Source organism: Ambystoma mexicanum, chromosome 6q, assembly GCF_040938575.1.
Source record: "Ambystoma mexicanum isolate Mex_15411 chromosome 6q, UKY_AmexF1_1, whole genome shotgun sequence".
In the NCBI taxonomy this organism is placed as follows: Eukaryota; Metazoa; Chordata; class Amphibia; order Caudata; family Ambystomatidae; genus Ambystoma; species Ambystoma mexicanum.
In genome coordinates this window covers 1,258,352,302-1,258,365,204 of record NC_090937.1, presented here as the reverse complement: position 1 = coordinate 1,258,365,204, position 12,903 = coordinate 1,258,352,302, and the positions used below count along the sequence as shown (strand labels likewise).

The window sequence follows — 12,903 nt, the reverse complement described above, 5'->3', positions numbered from 1 at the left end:
AGAAAATATGCCAAAAGCATATGAGTTGTGTGTGCCCTTTCAACTCTGTTCTGACCCATTGTGCCAAGTCACAGATGCAAAGAAACAGTAGTGCTGCCAATAAGATTATGGGCAATCTAGTTGAGGTGAAGGAGGAAGGGGTCGATATATGGTATGATATATGATTTGGTATTTATAACGTGCCAGTACACAAGTGTTTCTAGGTGCCACATAAAGAAGCTGTGAGAGGAAGATTGCATACATGGGAAAGACCATTACTAAAAGTAAATAACTAGATTGTCTGGTGGATATCTTCCACCCAAAGAGTCCTAATATCTTGAATGACTGCTGATACACACACTAAAATAAGTAGTGAAGAATGTGTAGTATCAGCCCTATAGAAGTAAGCTTTACAGTACCAAGTACTCAACTCCCGCACCATCTGTCTCAAGAAAATCAAGGTAGTAATGCTTTAAGGTATGCAGACCTGCCCATGTAGCCCATGTAGCCCTGAGCGATCTCCATTAAGGCAACACCTCTGAACAGAGCTGAGGTAGCCGACTGGTCCCTTAGTAGAATGAGTATTAAACATAACAGGCACATTTTTCAAAGATAAGCTCACGCCACATTCTATGCAAAGGGCTATCCAACTTTGGATGATCTCTTTGTCGGGCCCAGAAAATTCCTTCAACAGAAATCTTAGAATTTCTTAAAATAGAATTCTTTAGCCATTTGCAGTTAGAAGCATAAAGTCCATTAAGGGTCAAGCTTGTGTAATCTCTCATTCTTCTTGGAAGAGTAAGGAGGAGTAGGGAAGAAAACTGCTAGGTAGATCTTCTGTTGCAAATGTAACTCAGTTACCTTATGGCAAATAAATAAACGCCTTCTTGACAAAGACAAATAAAGGCAGTGAAAAGGAGAGTATGAAGCTCCAACCCACTCCTCGCTGACATAGGTGCAACCAGAAAGGCAAGCTTCAGTTTTAGAAAAACCAGCAGACAAGACTGCAAAGACTTAAGAGAAGCCATCCTCAGAAAGGAGAGAACAAAATTGTGATGCCACTGAGGTACTTAAAGGGGTTGGCATGAAAACAGAAAGGTCCCATAGGCCCTTAACTGTACCAAAAATTGAACTCCAGCATTGGTCAAGATCCACAGAAACTGCAAAAAGGAGGGCAAGTAAAAGGGCCAAAGCCCTTCTCATGCCATCCATCTGAGAACTTAAGCCACATACGCTCTTAAATGGATTTTGGTGTCTGGCATCTTGCTGGGAAACAAAATAAATCCATTACTCACCGAAAAAATACCAATAACGGTACCTAGGCCTCTCAACAGCCAGGAATGCAGGTTCAATTGGTTCATATTGGGATGAAGAAACATACCAGCTTCCTGGGAGACAAAGCTTGCAACGGATTTATCAGGGTGAAAACATGAGGTCAAGCAGCAATGGGCATTGAAGATAGTCATCGCAAGGTTTCTGTTTCTGAAGGACCCCCACCATGAGCTACAATGGGGTAGTAGTACACAAAGCCCCATGGGAGTCACTCGGGGGAAACTTCCTTGATCAGAACAGAGTACACTCCCTTTGCGTCGGTGCCAGATTCACACATTTGAAAAAATGTTTTCCTGGGGGAACCCCTACATGGAAAAAAAAATCTGTTCCACAAGCCAATGCTCAACTGACACTTGTGAAGAACCAAATAGCGGATTAAAGGCACCTGCTCAAGCTTTTTTTCTTTCCTGCTAGGTCAACCACAATAATGAATGCCCCAAAACCAGAGAAGCCTGGTCTTCCTGAACAGCTGCAGTGATCCCACTGGTGTACACTTGTTAAGGGAGTGCATTGTAGGGGAGCTGTCCAGGATTTGTTCCTTACCAGTGGCAAGAAGTAATTCCATGCCAGCCTGACTGCTCTCCTTTCAAGGAGACTTGATCAGACGTCTCTTGGACTTCTCGAAGTCCTTTTACAGAAATATCTTAAATTGGAACACTCAATAATTGTAGAGAAGCATCCGTAACCAGGATGATCTGATAACAATGGAGAGCAAAATGATTCCCATTGAATATTGGAAAGGACCACTATCTAAGGCCCATGAAAACTGAAGGATCCGCCAGAAGGATGTCAGGTGGCTAATTACTGTTACCCATTACATACCAGGAAGATGCAAGAGGCCATGAGGGCAAGAAGCCAGATAGAAATCCCAGCTGGGACCTTTTCGTGCTGTGAGAACTGCTGGATGTTCTAAACCATAGCCTGTGGTAGACCAGTCTGTGTCCAAGAAAGCACCAATGAAATTGAATTGTCTGGATGTCATTAACCAAGATTCTTTTAGGTTCAGGGAGAAGCCACAAAAAATGAGAATGCATCACATCTTCCCAAATCTGCAAACACCATGTCTTCAGACCTCGATCAAAGGAGCCAGTGGTGGAGCTAGGGTACAACCGGCATCATCTTTCCTTTGGATCAAACAAAAATGGGAGATTGTATCCTTGGGAGAGGATTTGAATAACCTAACTATTTAATGTTCTTTGTGCCTACTCCAGGGAGAAACCATGTAGCTTTAACAGAAAGGCAATGGATGGGGAAAAAGGGAACACTCCGGTTTTATGTTTGCAGGGGTGTTTATTAAAAGAGACAGACGTGGACTACCTTCCCTGACTTGAGGCCTTTATCCTGGCGTAATGAAAAATAAAACTGCCGCTGGCCCTGACCTGTTAATCTCCACCTCTGTAAGGGCTAGGGTCTGTACCAATCTTTCACAAATAAAGCACAGAGCAGCAATGGAGTTAGAGGTGGCCGAGTAGAAAGATGGCCACAATTACTTCACTTTGGAAGCGTTGAAGAGCTTGGAGAGGGTGAAGGTGTGGGGAAGAATCATCCTTGCAAAGAAATGTCCCATTCACAAGCGTACCAGAGCTGAACGAGTGATGTGAATCCTTCAGTTCCTTGCAAAGCTTGCATCGACTTCCGACCATATACTAACAATGAGAACGAGTCCCTCAAAGAGTTGTAGGGGTGGTAGTCCCTTTTTGACATGGAAGGTGTGATGATCGAATTGAGAGTTGTCACACACCTCTCTGAGGTTTGCTCATGCTTCAAACCAAGCCTGTAAGGGATTCTGCTCAAAGAAAGCAAAAATGAAAAAGAAAATCAGATATTAATGTATTAACAGTGATCTTCTCAGTCTTTTATCCTCAGACACTAAACTACTCATCACTTTGCAAATGACAGTTTTTAACTCTTTCTTCAGAGCTTGCTTTCGCTCCAGAGCTGAGGGGCATTTTCCGATAACTGGTATGACCTCCTCTAGCCAGGTTAGGTTTTTTAGCCAAGTTAGTAAATCACCAAATGTTAGGCAGCATAATCTTTTGGGCATGCAATCACTTTACAAACTGCAATCGGATTTCAGCTTTTCCATTCCAGTGCTGGAGTTCAACTGTGGTTCCAGTTTGTTGATTAACTCCTTAACTCAGTTCTCCTTCAAAGTTTCTTGAATCTTTATTCTCAATCCAGTCTTAATACAAAGTTCCCCACAATTCTATCTTTTGGATTAAATCTTCTAAGATAAAACAAACAAATGATAATCATATCACCTGTTGTGGCCACTCTAGGATTTTTTTATATGTGAAGAATCCAAAATGACTACCACACCCCACTCCCGTGAGTTTGTGGGAAATAGAGTTTCTTTCCAGAGCTGGGACAATACTGGATTATAGCATAATTTGTTACCTCCAGTGGGTCTTTCTTTGGTGTATTCTACGCAGAGGGTGGCATAATGTTGCAGAAGAAACCAGGTGCTAAATAGTTTTGTGGTTTTTGGAGGTCTCTCCTATACTTTAATGGTGGTTCTCTTTACCTATGGGACTGACTTTACCAAGGGCTACTGTGATGTTACTCTATTATTGATTTTTTAAAATTCTTTTATAACACGCTTAATACCAGAGTTTGGTTTCTAAGCGTGGGATCGTGATTCAAACCTGTGTTGCGCCGTCTTGCTTCTAAGACAGACGCGTTGTCCCTGATCTATCACCCCTCCCTATGGTTTTAGTCTCCCCAGATGGGATATCTACTGTATGATCATGCCCAGTCTCCTTCGACATCCCCACAGTGACACCCTCTGTATGACTAGCTATTCAGCCACTAGATCAGGGAAAACTGACACTGAACATGCTTTTGCCATCGAACAGTATGTCCAACAGCTTGAACTAGATATCCTTGGAAAATCAAGATGATATTATCCAAGAATAACGCTATACCTATGCATCTGAGCACATGGAGAGTGCTACCCAGCTGACTGTCGAGCCTTGCCTGAAGTATCTGCTTTGCTGTTGCCTTCTAGCAAATTATGGTGAATGGGAAGGGGCCCTACATGTTGTGTTCCACAGTGTAAGGGTGTAACTAGCTTAAATACAAAAGAAACATGGACGGTCATCTGTGCAAGACTGACACAAAGACCTTTCTGACATACATGTCATATCAGGAGGTAGTGTGCGGAATGACATCAGTCTAGCCCAAAAGTGGAAGCCTTAAAACAAGGATATTGTTAGTAGACAGGAATATCAGGTCACTCCGACCCAGGAAATTCTTCTTTGCCAATGTTTAGGTACAAGAAGTAAAGATGAGGGATTCTGCCATACTATCCTGATGGGCTCTATGATCGCCTCACTGAAGGTTAGGAGCAAGTTATGGAGAGCATCAGCCTTCAGAATGCATGGACTCTGCCCTCAGCCGTACTGGTCAGGTGGCACAGGATGTTAAAGATTATGAAATGACCCCAAGTTAACACCCAACAAGAAAGGAGAATGTCCTGTCTACGAATCCAGTGAGATATCAAGGCCATTCAACTTCAGTAGGCCTTGTGCCAAATCCAGTAAGCCCTGATCAATTAGAGAAACAGAACCACACTCTACAGGGGTGTCAAAATATCCAAATCACACATGCTGTTTAGGCCAAAAGATACATAAGCCTCCAGAAAGAAGTCAAACTTTCTATGGAGGTAACCCGGTCAGCTGGCACCCAATGAGGGGCACCCGACTCTGGAAGCAGTGACAACACATGAGTGGGTTGTGTGAAAAAAAACAGATCCACCAGCACCGGATGAGCCTGCTGGACCATGTTGAGTATGGCAGCATGAAAGCCGTCCACTCTATGGAGTATGTTCTGCCATGGGACTGGCTGGTCTTTAGCTTACCTACCAAGTCTGGAGACGGTGCACAGAAAGACTGCTCTGCAGACCCAGAGACTCCTCTGAAGCGGAGTTCTAACATCAAAAACCAGTGTCCCTGACAGTAACTTTTGTGGAGAAATGCGCTTTTCAATTACACGGCCTGTGCTCTGGCCAGATGTGCTCAAGGCGATGAAGATCTGTGACCCATTAATCAGCAGGAACATATTCCTGCAGGTCATGATCCTGTGAAAGGCACAAAAAAGCATCATGGTTGTCTGAGGAAGACATCAGTCTACCATGTTCTGATTTATTCGTTAGGACACAGAAGAACCAACCTCCTTCAAGTGGCAGTTCTGAGAAGTCCTACAGCGGTAACTGTGGAAAACAGGTACAGAACAGAGGTAAAAAGAGCAAACGTAGTTCAACATGTATGCTGTTTGCATAACTTCCAGCATGTCGAGGCACCAGTGATGCCAGTCTGAGCCAGAGTGAAGCCTTGTGGAGCCTTATGGTGCGTTTCAAGGAAGGAGGCATCTGTGGGTGTACAGATGGATTTCCAAAATCAGCTCTGGTGGGAGTATATTGGGAGGCTACCCTATTAGGATTAACGGAGATGACAGAGGTTAGCCAGAACCCAATCAAGAAGAAGTAGCTGGGCAGTCAAGGCTCAGTCTCAGGAAAGGTGTGAAGTGGTTTAGGGCTACAATGAGTAAACACAGATCAACACCAGTAATTCCAGTTAGACAGTAAATATATAAAAATACAATTTTTGCTTAACACACACGGAAGGCTGGAGGGTCACTAGGCCTTCACTAACCTGGGGGCAGTCGTAGGAAAATGAGGGATCATTATCCAAAATATAATGACTTTTGAAGAAGACTCGAATTGAATTAAGTTGTACTATTAAGAAGCCCTGTCTTGAAGAGGACCAAATACAGTCGGAACACGTGTCGACATACGGGCGATTGAACAATTAATACATCTTTAATTTGATGCACAATTACTGGAATAATTAATCCAACAAATTAAAGCAAGGTGGAAAGGCGCCATGCAGGGGTGACTAATTGTATAATGTCTTTGAACTAAGAAACAGGGATACCTTAAGACATCCCTCTAAGCGACAGTCCAGATATATATGTTACTAAAAGTTAAGCACAGAGTTAACAACCCCATGCAAATATAAAACATACAATTCTTTATTAGGCCTTTTGGTTACACACAAAGCATATACAAATTACAAGTAAATATTGTCACACAAAACCTTATAAAACATATATAAACACTGATAAACCTGAAGGCGTCCTCACTTCCTTCTCCCCGATATCTTCTGCTTAGGTGGCCAGGGAAAGGCCATCACTTTTGGATCTGGACCTTTGGGGTGGATATGCGAGGGAGAATCACCTTGGTGGATGAGATTAGGGAAATGGAAGGAGAATGTACTCAGACGAGACGCGAAATCTTAAATTTCCATTTCATCATGAATCTTCAATCCCTGAAGCCTTTTATAGGGTACTGTCAAACCCACTCCCTTTCTTAATTTCAAAATAACCCTTGAGTATATTATCAATATAGAGGGACATGGAAGAGCACAATAATGAGAACACCTCCTTATATGGGTAGGCTAGACCCACATTCACCTCCTCTGGTTAGATTAAGAAATTGTCAAAACACATCCTCCCCTCCCCCTATCGATGTAGGTTATTACCAGTCTTCCCCACCATCACACACAGCAACTATCCCGTATACATATTCCTTTAAGACCAGGACAAGGAAGAGGCAACTAGGAGTGATGCACACTTCCATCTGTGCACACCAATTGGGTACTGGGACTAGGCTGAGGACAGTGGAACACCACTGTAACGGTCAGGCATGTCCCATTGACAAAAGTAATTATGGCCAGGCAAAGGACTTGCACCTGCAGCCAATTCAGAGGCTACAGGTCCATATAAAAAGGAGAGACCCACCTGTAGAGAGAGAACCACCTTGGAAGCCAAGATGACGTGGAGCAGGCTGGAGAGGGACCAGTGAAAAGGACGCAGGGAGCTGCAGGAGAGCAAGAAAGATGCCGAGGTCAGAACGGGCCACGAGAGGGCCGAGAGCACTGCAGATCCCCGAGCCATGTGTACCCCGCTGAAGGGACACACACAAGTCTCCAATACGCAGCAGACATCAGCAAGATGGCTCAGAAGAGGCAAGCACTGCTTGCCAGAGCTCCCAATAGAGAGGGGGCGAGCGAAAGTCAGAGGAACACGAAAGCACTCGAAGGAGCAGCCGTACACCTGTGAGTGGCAGAGAGGGAGCACTCATGCCGGGGCACTCCAGGGGCTTTGTGCAGGCAAAGGAAGATGCCGATTGAGTGAAAACTTGTAATGAATGGGCCTGGAGACCAAAGGAAAAATATTTAATACTGAACAAGCTGCAATATACTGAGCTTGGGAAGTAGGTGAAAGGCAAATGATAAGCACTATTGAATAGTGTGAAAGCAAGGTTGTGACAAGGAATAAAACACCACAAAGTGAGTTGTGTGAAGTTAACGTGTTGGCAGAGTCAAGAGAGACTGCCAAGGAGAAACATAAGTACACATGGACTGATAATACAGGTGCGAAGAGGAAGCCTGTGTTGGCAGGGACGTCCAATGAGAATCAAAGAACTTACAAATTGCCAAGAGTTATCGGTTGCGTGACCTGTATGGGTGGACTGTGTGGACCGACAACTGCGCATAGATGGAGTAACCCTACTTGGAGTGCACCAAGGAAAGTCAAGAGGCTAAAGCTGTTTTGCCTAACAAGTGTTTAAGTGACTAAAGAGATAAGCAATCTAAGTAAATTGTTGAAAAGCCTGAAACGTTCCAAAGTGGATTTTTAATCGATATTGAAAGCCGAGATAGGTGAATTAACTGTAAATGTGAAGCTAGAAGAGCTGCCTTCTTGGGGAAGGGAACCCAAAGGCCTTTTGGAACAGTGTTATGGTTGGGGAAGGAGACCCCGGGGCATTTTGGAATTGTGTTGAGCTTGGGGAAAAGGACTCTGAGGCCTTTTGGAACTGCGTTGAACTTGGGCAAGGGAGCCTGAACTTTTTGTGGAGCTGCTTTGAACCTAGTCAAGGGGAAACTGAAAAGCAAGCCAGGAGCTGGATGAAGCTCTGAACTTTATTTTGAACACTGTTACTTTGGTTACCTACACATTGTATATCTTTAGCTGTGAGCACAAATATAGGTTTTGGACACAGACAGACTTTTGGACTAGAACTTAATGACAAAGACTATTCTTAGTTTATTTGGGTAGGGAAAATCCACCTTAGCATACAGCAAGTTAGGTCTTACTTCATTCTGACATTTAAGAAATAAACCATTTATTTTATAAAACTGAATCTGTTGTCTGTGTCTTACTTCATGATGCCTTCACAACATCCACCCTTAGGAGAAATAGAATTACATATGAATCAATTACCAGTGCAATACATGCAAATAGTCAGATGCAAAGAAAATAGAACGCTTTAGAAACAACCCAAAACAGCTTCCCTAATTGTTATGAAGTGCAACCTTAAGGTGGGTTGGAGTCTTGTGTCCACGGGTCACCAGTTCCAAAGCATATACTTCATCAGGTAATTATTTTTAGAAATAGCAATGCCAGTGGTCATGATTAATAAGAGTTCCAAAGTTAGATAAAAGTTCAAGTAAAGTACAGCTAAGTAATCAACTCAATCCAAAACACTACGATAGCCGAGGGAAGGATCCTTAACCCCAGTTCCACCACAAAAGTTCAGGTAAGAGTGCATTAAGCCCAAGACTTTATGCCCATATATTATGCCCATGTAACCCTGTGGGAGACAGGGCAGGCACAGAAACAGGTACGTTAACTTACCCTCCCGCCCCAAACTCTGATTCTTCCAGAGACCAGTTGATTTTCCAGACTCCGTTGGGGACACAATCTTCTGCATTTGGTCTGTTTCAGGAAGGCCCATGGGTAGCAGGCGCAGAGGTAATTTTCTTTGTCAGGATTTCTGTCCGTCGTGGTACACAGGAATCAGTTCCAGACAGCTTCCAGTAGAAGACCCAAACAAGGAAAGGTGAAGACTTCTGTGGTGCAGATCACTTCAGCACACCTCACCGGAATGAAGGAGTTTCTCAGCAGATGTTATCAAGGTCAGGCTGCGATAGGTGATCTTCAGGCATCAGACACAGGTGCGTGTCCATAACAGCTTCTCTTGGTGAAAGATGGCTGAAAATGCAGGAACCAGCGACTTGTGGCACAAGATGAATATCTGCAAAGTTTCAAGGCTCTGTTTGGAACAGCGACAGCTGCAGCGAGGTAACCAAGGAGAGAGATGTCCGTCCACCGTTTGGTCTAGGGACACTTTAGAAGGCTCAGCAGGTACAGATCTTCAAGCAGCGGTCGAAACTGGTTATTCCCACCGGTCCAGGGGAAGAAGCACCAATGAAGGCCTTCTTGAGATGAAGACCCATGAGCAGGTCTTCACCGGGACAACACTGGAGTCGATGCTCGTCAACTACAAAAGGTGGCCTTTGGGTCATCAGCAGGCTGCTCTTCGTCAAAGACGTCTTGGTTCCAATGAAGAGTTGCACAAGTCTTCCTTTTCTCCAAGATTCAGACTGGGAGCAAGCCCAAGAAATGGTAAGGATCTGCATCATTCAAACAGCCAGTGGCTGGACAATCATGAATAGCCACTGGTCACCACATCTGTCCAGCAATAGACATTCAGGCACTAGAGATGAGCAGCGAGACTAGACAGCCCCAACCCGTTCTCTGGCAGATGCACAACGCCCCTCAGCCCACGAAAGCCAAAGGTTTCCCCAGGAGATGGAATTGCATTTAAGATATTTCCTAACCTGAGCTGGTAAGTGAAAAGCCTCGTGGCACATCCATCTCAAGGTGCTAGCCCCCTTTAGTAGCCATTTGCAGTAATTGCAAAAGTACACTAGAGAAATAACAAATTGAAGAAATAACAGCTGCCACCAGCTTGCCTTAAGCACATATTAAAAGTAACCAAAAAACATTATATAAAATGATATAAGGATACAGGTATGTAAAGTAACCTAACTACACTTCACTGTGAGGCAGGATTGTCCAACTCCAAGCCTCGAGGACAGGAATCCTGATGGGATTTCAGGATATACCTAATTAATATTCAAGCAAAATAGTTTGCATACACTTAGCATCATTGTATGCAAATTTAGCTCATGAATTGTAAGGCCTGTAGTTGGAGAACCCTGCTGTAAGGTGAAGTGTGCAATTGTAACCGTACAAATTCACTAAGAGAGAGACAGTCTCTCAGTACTAGGAGTCTTGGGGACTAGTCAGTTTCCTCAAAGGAATGAGCAAAACAGGCAAGGGAAGTAAAGCAGAAGGCTTTCCTTAGCTCCAGAAAGTCAGGACAGGGTTCAAAACAAGCAGAAAGACGGGGTGTCCCACAGAAACCTACGAAGGGAAAGGTGCAAAAAGAAAATTCCTAACGGGGTGAATCATTGAATTAATTTAGTTGAACTTAGTTACAAAGTTGTATGAAACAGACGCTTACCACTCGGTGTACTGCTAATGCACAATCAATGTATCTTTCCAAGAAATTAGTCCAGAAACACGCAAAGCCAGAACTCTAAATCCCCAAAACTGAATTAAGAATTATAGTACCACCATCAGGAAAGCAACTCGACTTACTGCAGTAAAAGAATAAAGACACTCCGGATTAAAAATGATCGGGGTCCTAACTCCACATGTCCTCACTGACTCAAGGCATAGAGCATATCACCTTGAACTAATGTGAAGGGCTAATACAGTACGTTGGCAAGACGGTGAGTGCAGTTGGCTTGCTCATGGTAAAAAAAAAAAATGTAAAAAAAAAAAATCACACTGTTGTACTGACTGCAGATCCATATCCATTGATAGTTACAGATGTAAGAAAGACATTCTATTGGCAAACATATTGCCATCTCTGTCTCGCTTTCTTTTTTTAAAAAAACGATCTATATTATTTTTTAAGACAAAAACAAATGTACGACAGTTACACTACAACAATTACACTTCAGACAGCTACACAATCCTCACCCCAAACAATATAGATAAGGTGACCACAACCAAAGAGAAAGGAGACAATTGCATCCAAATCTATGCGAATGAGTCATGTTCCGAGCTTTCGGATCGGTCACTAATTGACAGCAAATGTGCAACATATGGATCCCAAATGTCCTTCGGCCTCGCAGCGATGGAACTGTACTCCATTTCATAGCACTACAACATGTCATTTCTCCATTGTTCGTATATAGGAGGGCAAAGCCCTTCCCCCACACCATCGCCACTCTCCTGTTGGACAACAGTAACAGCAAACCCAGAAGCTTCCTAACTTGTTTAGGAAGTTCGTACATGTATCCCAGTAATGCTACGATGGGAGATGGAGTTACCGCTAACACCCCGAACACTTGTGCCCAAAACGATTGGATGCAAGGGCAGGACCATACAAGGTGTAAAAAAGAGGCGGGGTAGTTACCAAACCTCCAGCAAGAATCCAGAGTTTCTGGGAAAACCCTATGTATATCCACTGGTGTCAGATAAAACTGGTGCAGATATTTTAACTGCATTAATTTGAAACCATTATTGATAGCTACTTTCCATGTTTGCATGAAACATTATCTTCAGATATCGTCCAAAAGGTGGGTTCCCAAAGCATCCACCCACTTGACCAGGGGATACCTAGCCCATCCCAGTCTGTCATAGAGGCAAAATTTGGAGACACATTTTCCAAACCCCCAGCGTTGAGCACGCCCTCTAGGATCAGCGCAGTCGGGGGCTCACAAGGAAGATCACTGAACCACTCCCTTAGACCAAAATGCAATTATAAGTATATCAAAATATCCAATACCGGGGGCGTGGCTAGCAGCGCCAGCGATGTGGTCGTGCTGCTGATGGCCTCCGCATGAAGGCCGGGCCTGAAGCAGGATAACATCGGAGAAGGATGGATTATGTGCCACAATCATCTGAGATCAAGGGAATGAAGCGGGTACCCTCGTCGTGATGGGTGAGGCAGACGAGAGCCCAGGAGCCGGGTCACCCTGCACCCGACGGAGCATCCATTCCTGTATCCTTAAAGGAGGTGAAAAGAGCAGTCAGGTGGGCGCCCTGCAAGCCTCCAGTCCAATGAAATGGGAGAGTGGTTTGGTGGAATATTAGGGGGTCCGGATCACATCGCATCCATGGGACGTGTTCGGGGCCAATTTTCCACCTCTCTTTGAGAACTTGGAGAAGGACCTAGAGAGATGGGCAACACAAGAAATCTCTCTACTGAGACGCATCACAGCAGTCAAAATGAACCTGTTCCCCCGGTGTCTGTACTTTTGCACTTCCCTACCAGTAGACATCCCACAGAAAGCCCTGGATCGCCACCAACGTAAAATCACATGGTTTATCTGGTGGGTTGGAGAGGCTGGAATCCCCAGGAAGGTAATTCTAGGGGCCGCCAGGGTGGGGGGTGGGGGACTAGGGGTTCGGACCTCCGCAGGTACTACATCGCTGCGCGGACCTCACATCTTCTGGCATGGGCATCTCACGACCCCCTTCCTAAGTGGGCGATGATTGAGCAGGCTAGACTCTCACTCCCACTGCGCTTCCTCCCATTTGCCCACCCATCCAGCACAGGAACAAGGACGTGACTTGCAGACCTCGTCTAGAGTGACATTGAAGGCTTGGAGGTGGGCGCTGAGAAACAAGATGATCCCTAAAAGGTATAGGCCCTTACATCCCGTTCTT

The 12,903-nt window shown here is 44.4% G+C and overlaps 1 protein-coding gene across 2 annotated transcripts in view; it reads right to left on the bottom strand.

Annotated features, from left to right (window-relative positions):
• ANAPC4 (anaphase promoting complex subunit 4) overlaps positions 1–12,903 on the bottom strand; it is a 1,458,106-nt gene that overhangs the window by 1,310,373 nt on the left and 134,830 nt on the right. The gene's annotated exons all lie outside the window — the stretch shown is intronic.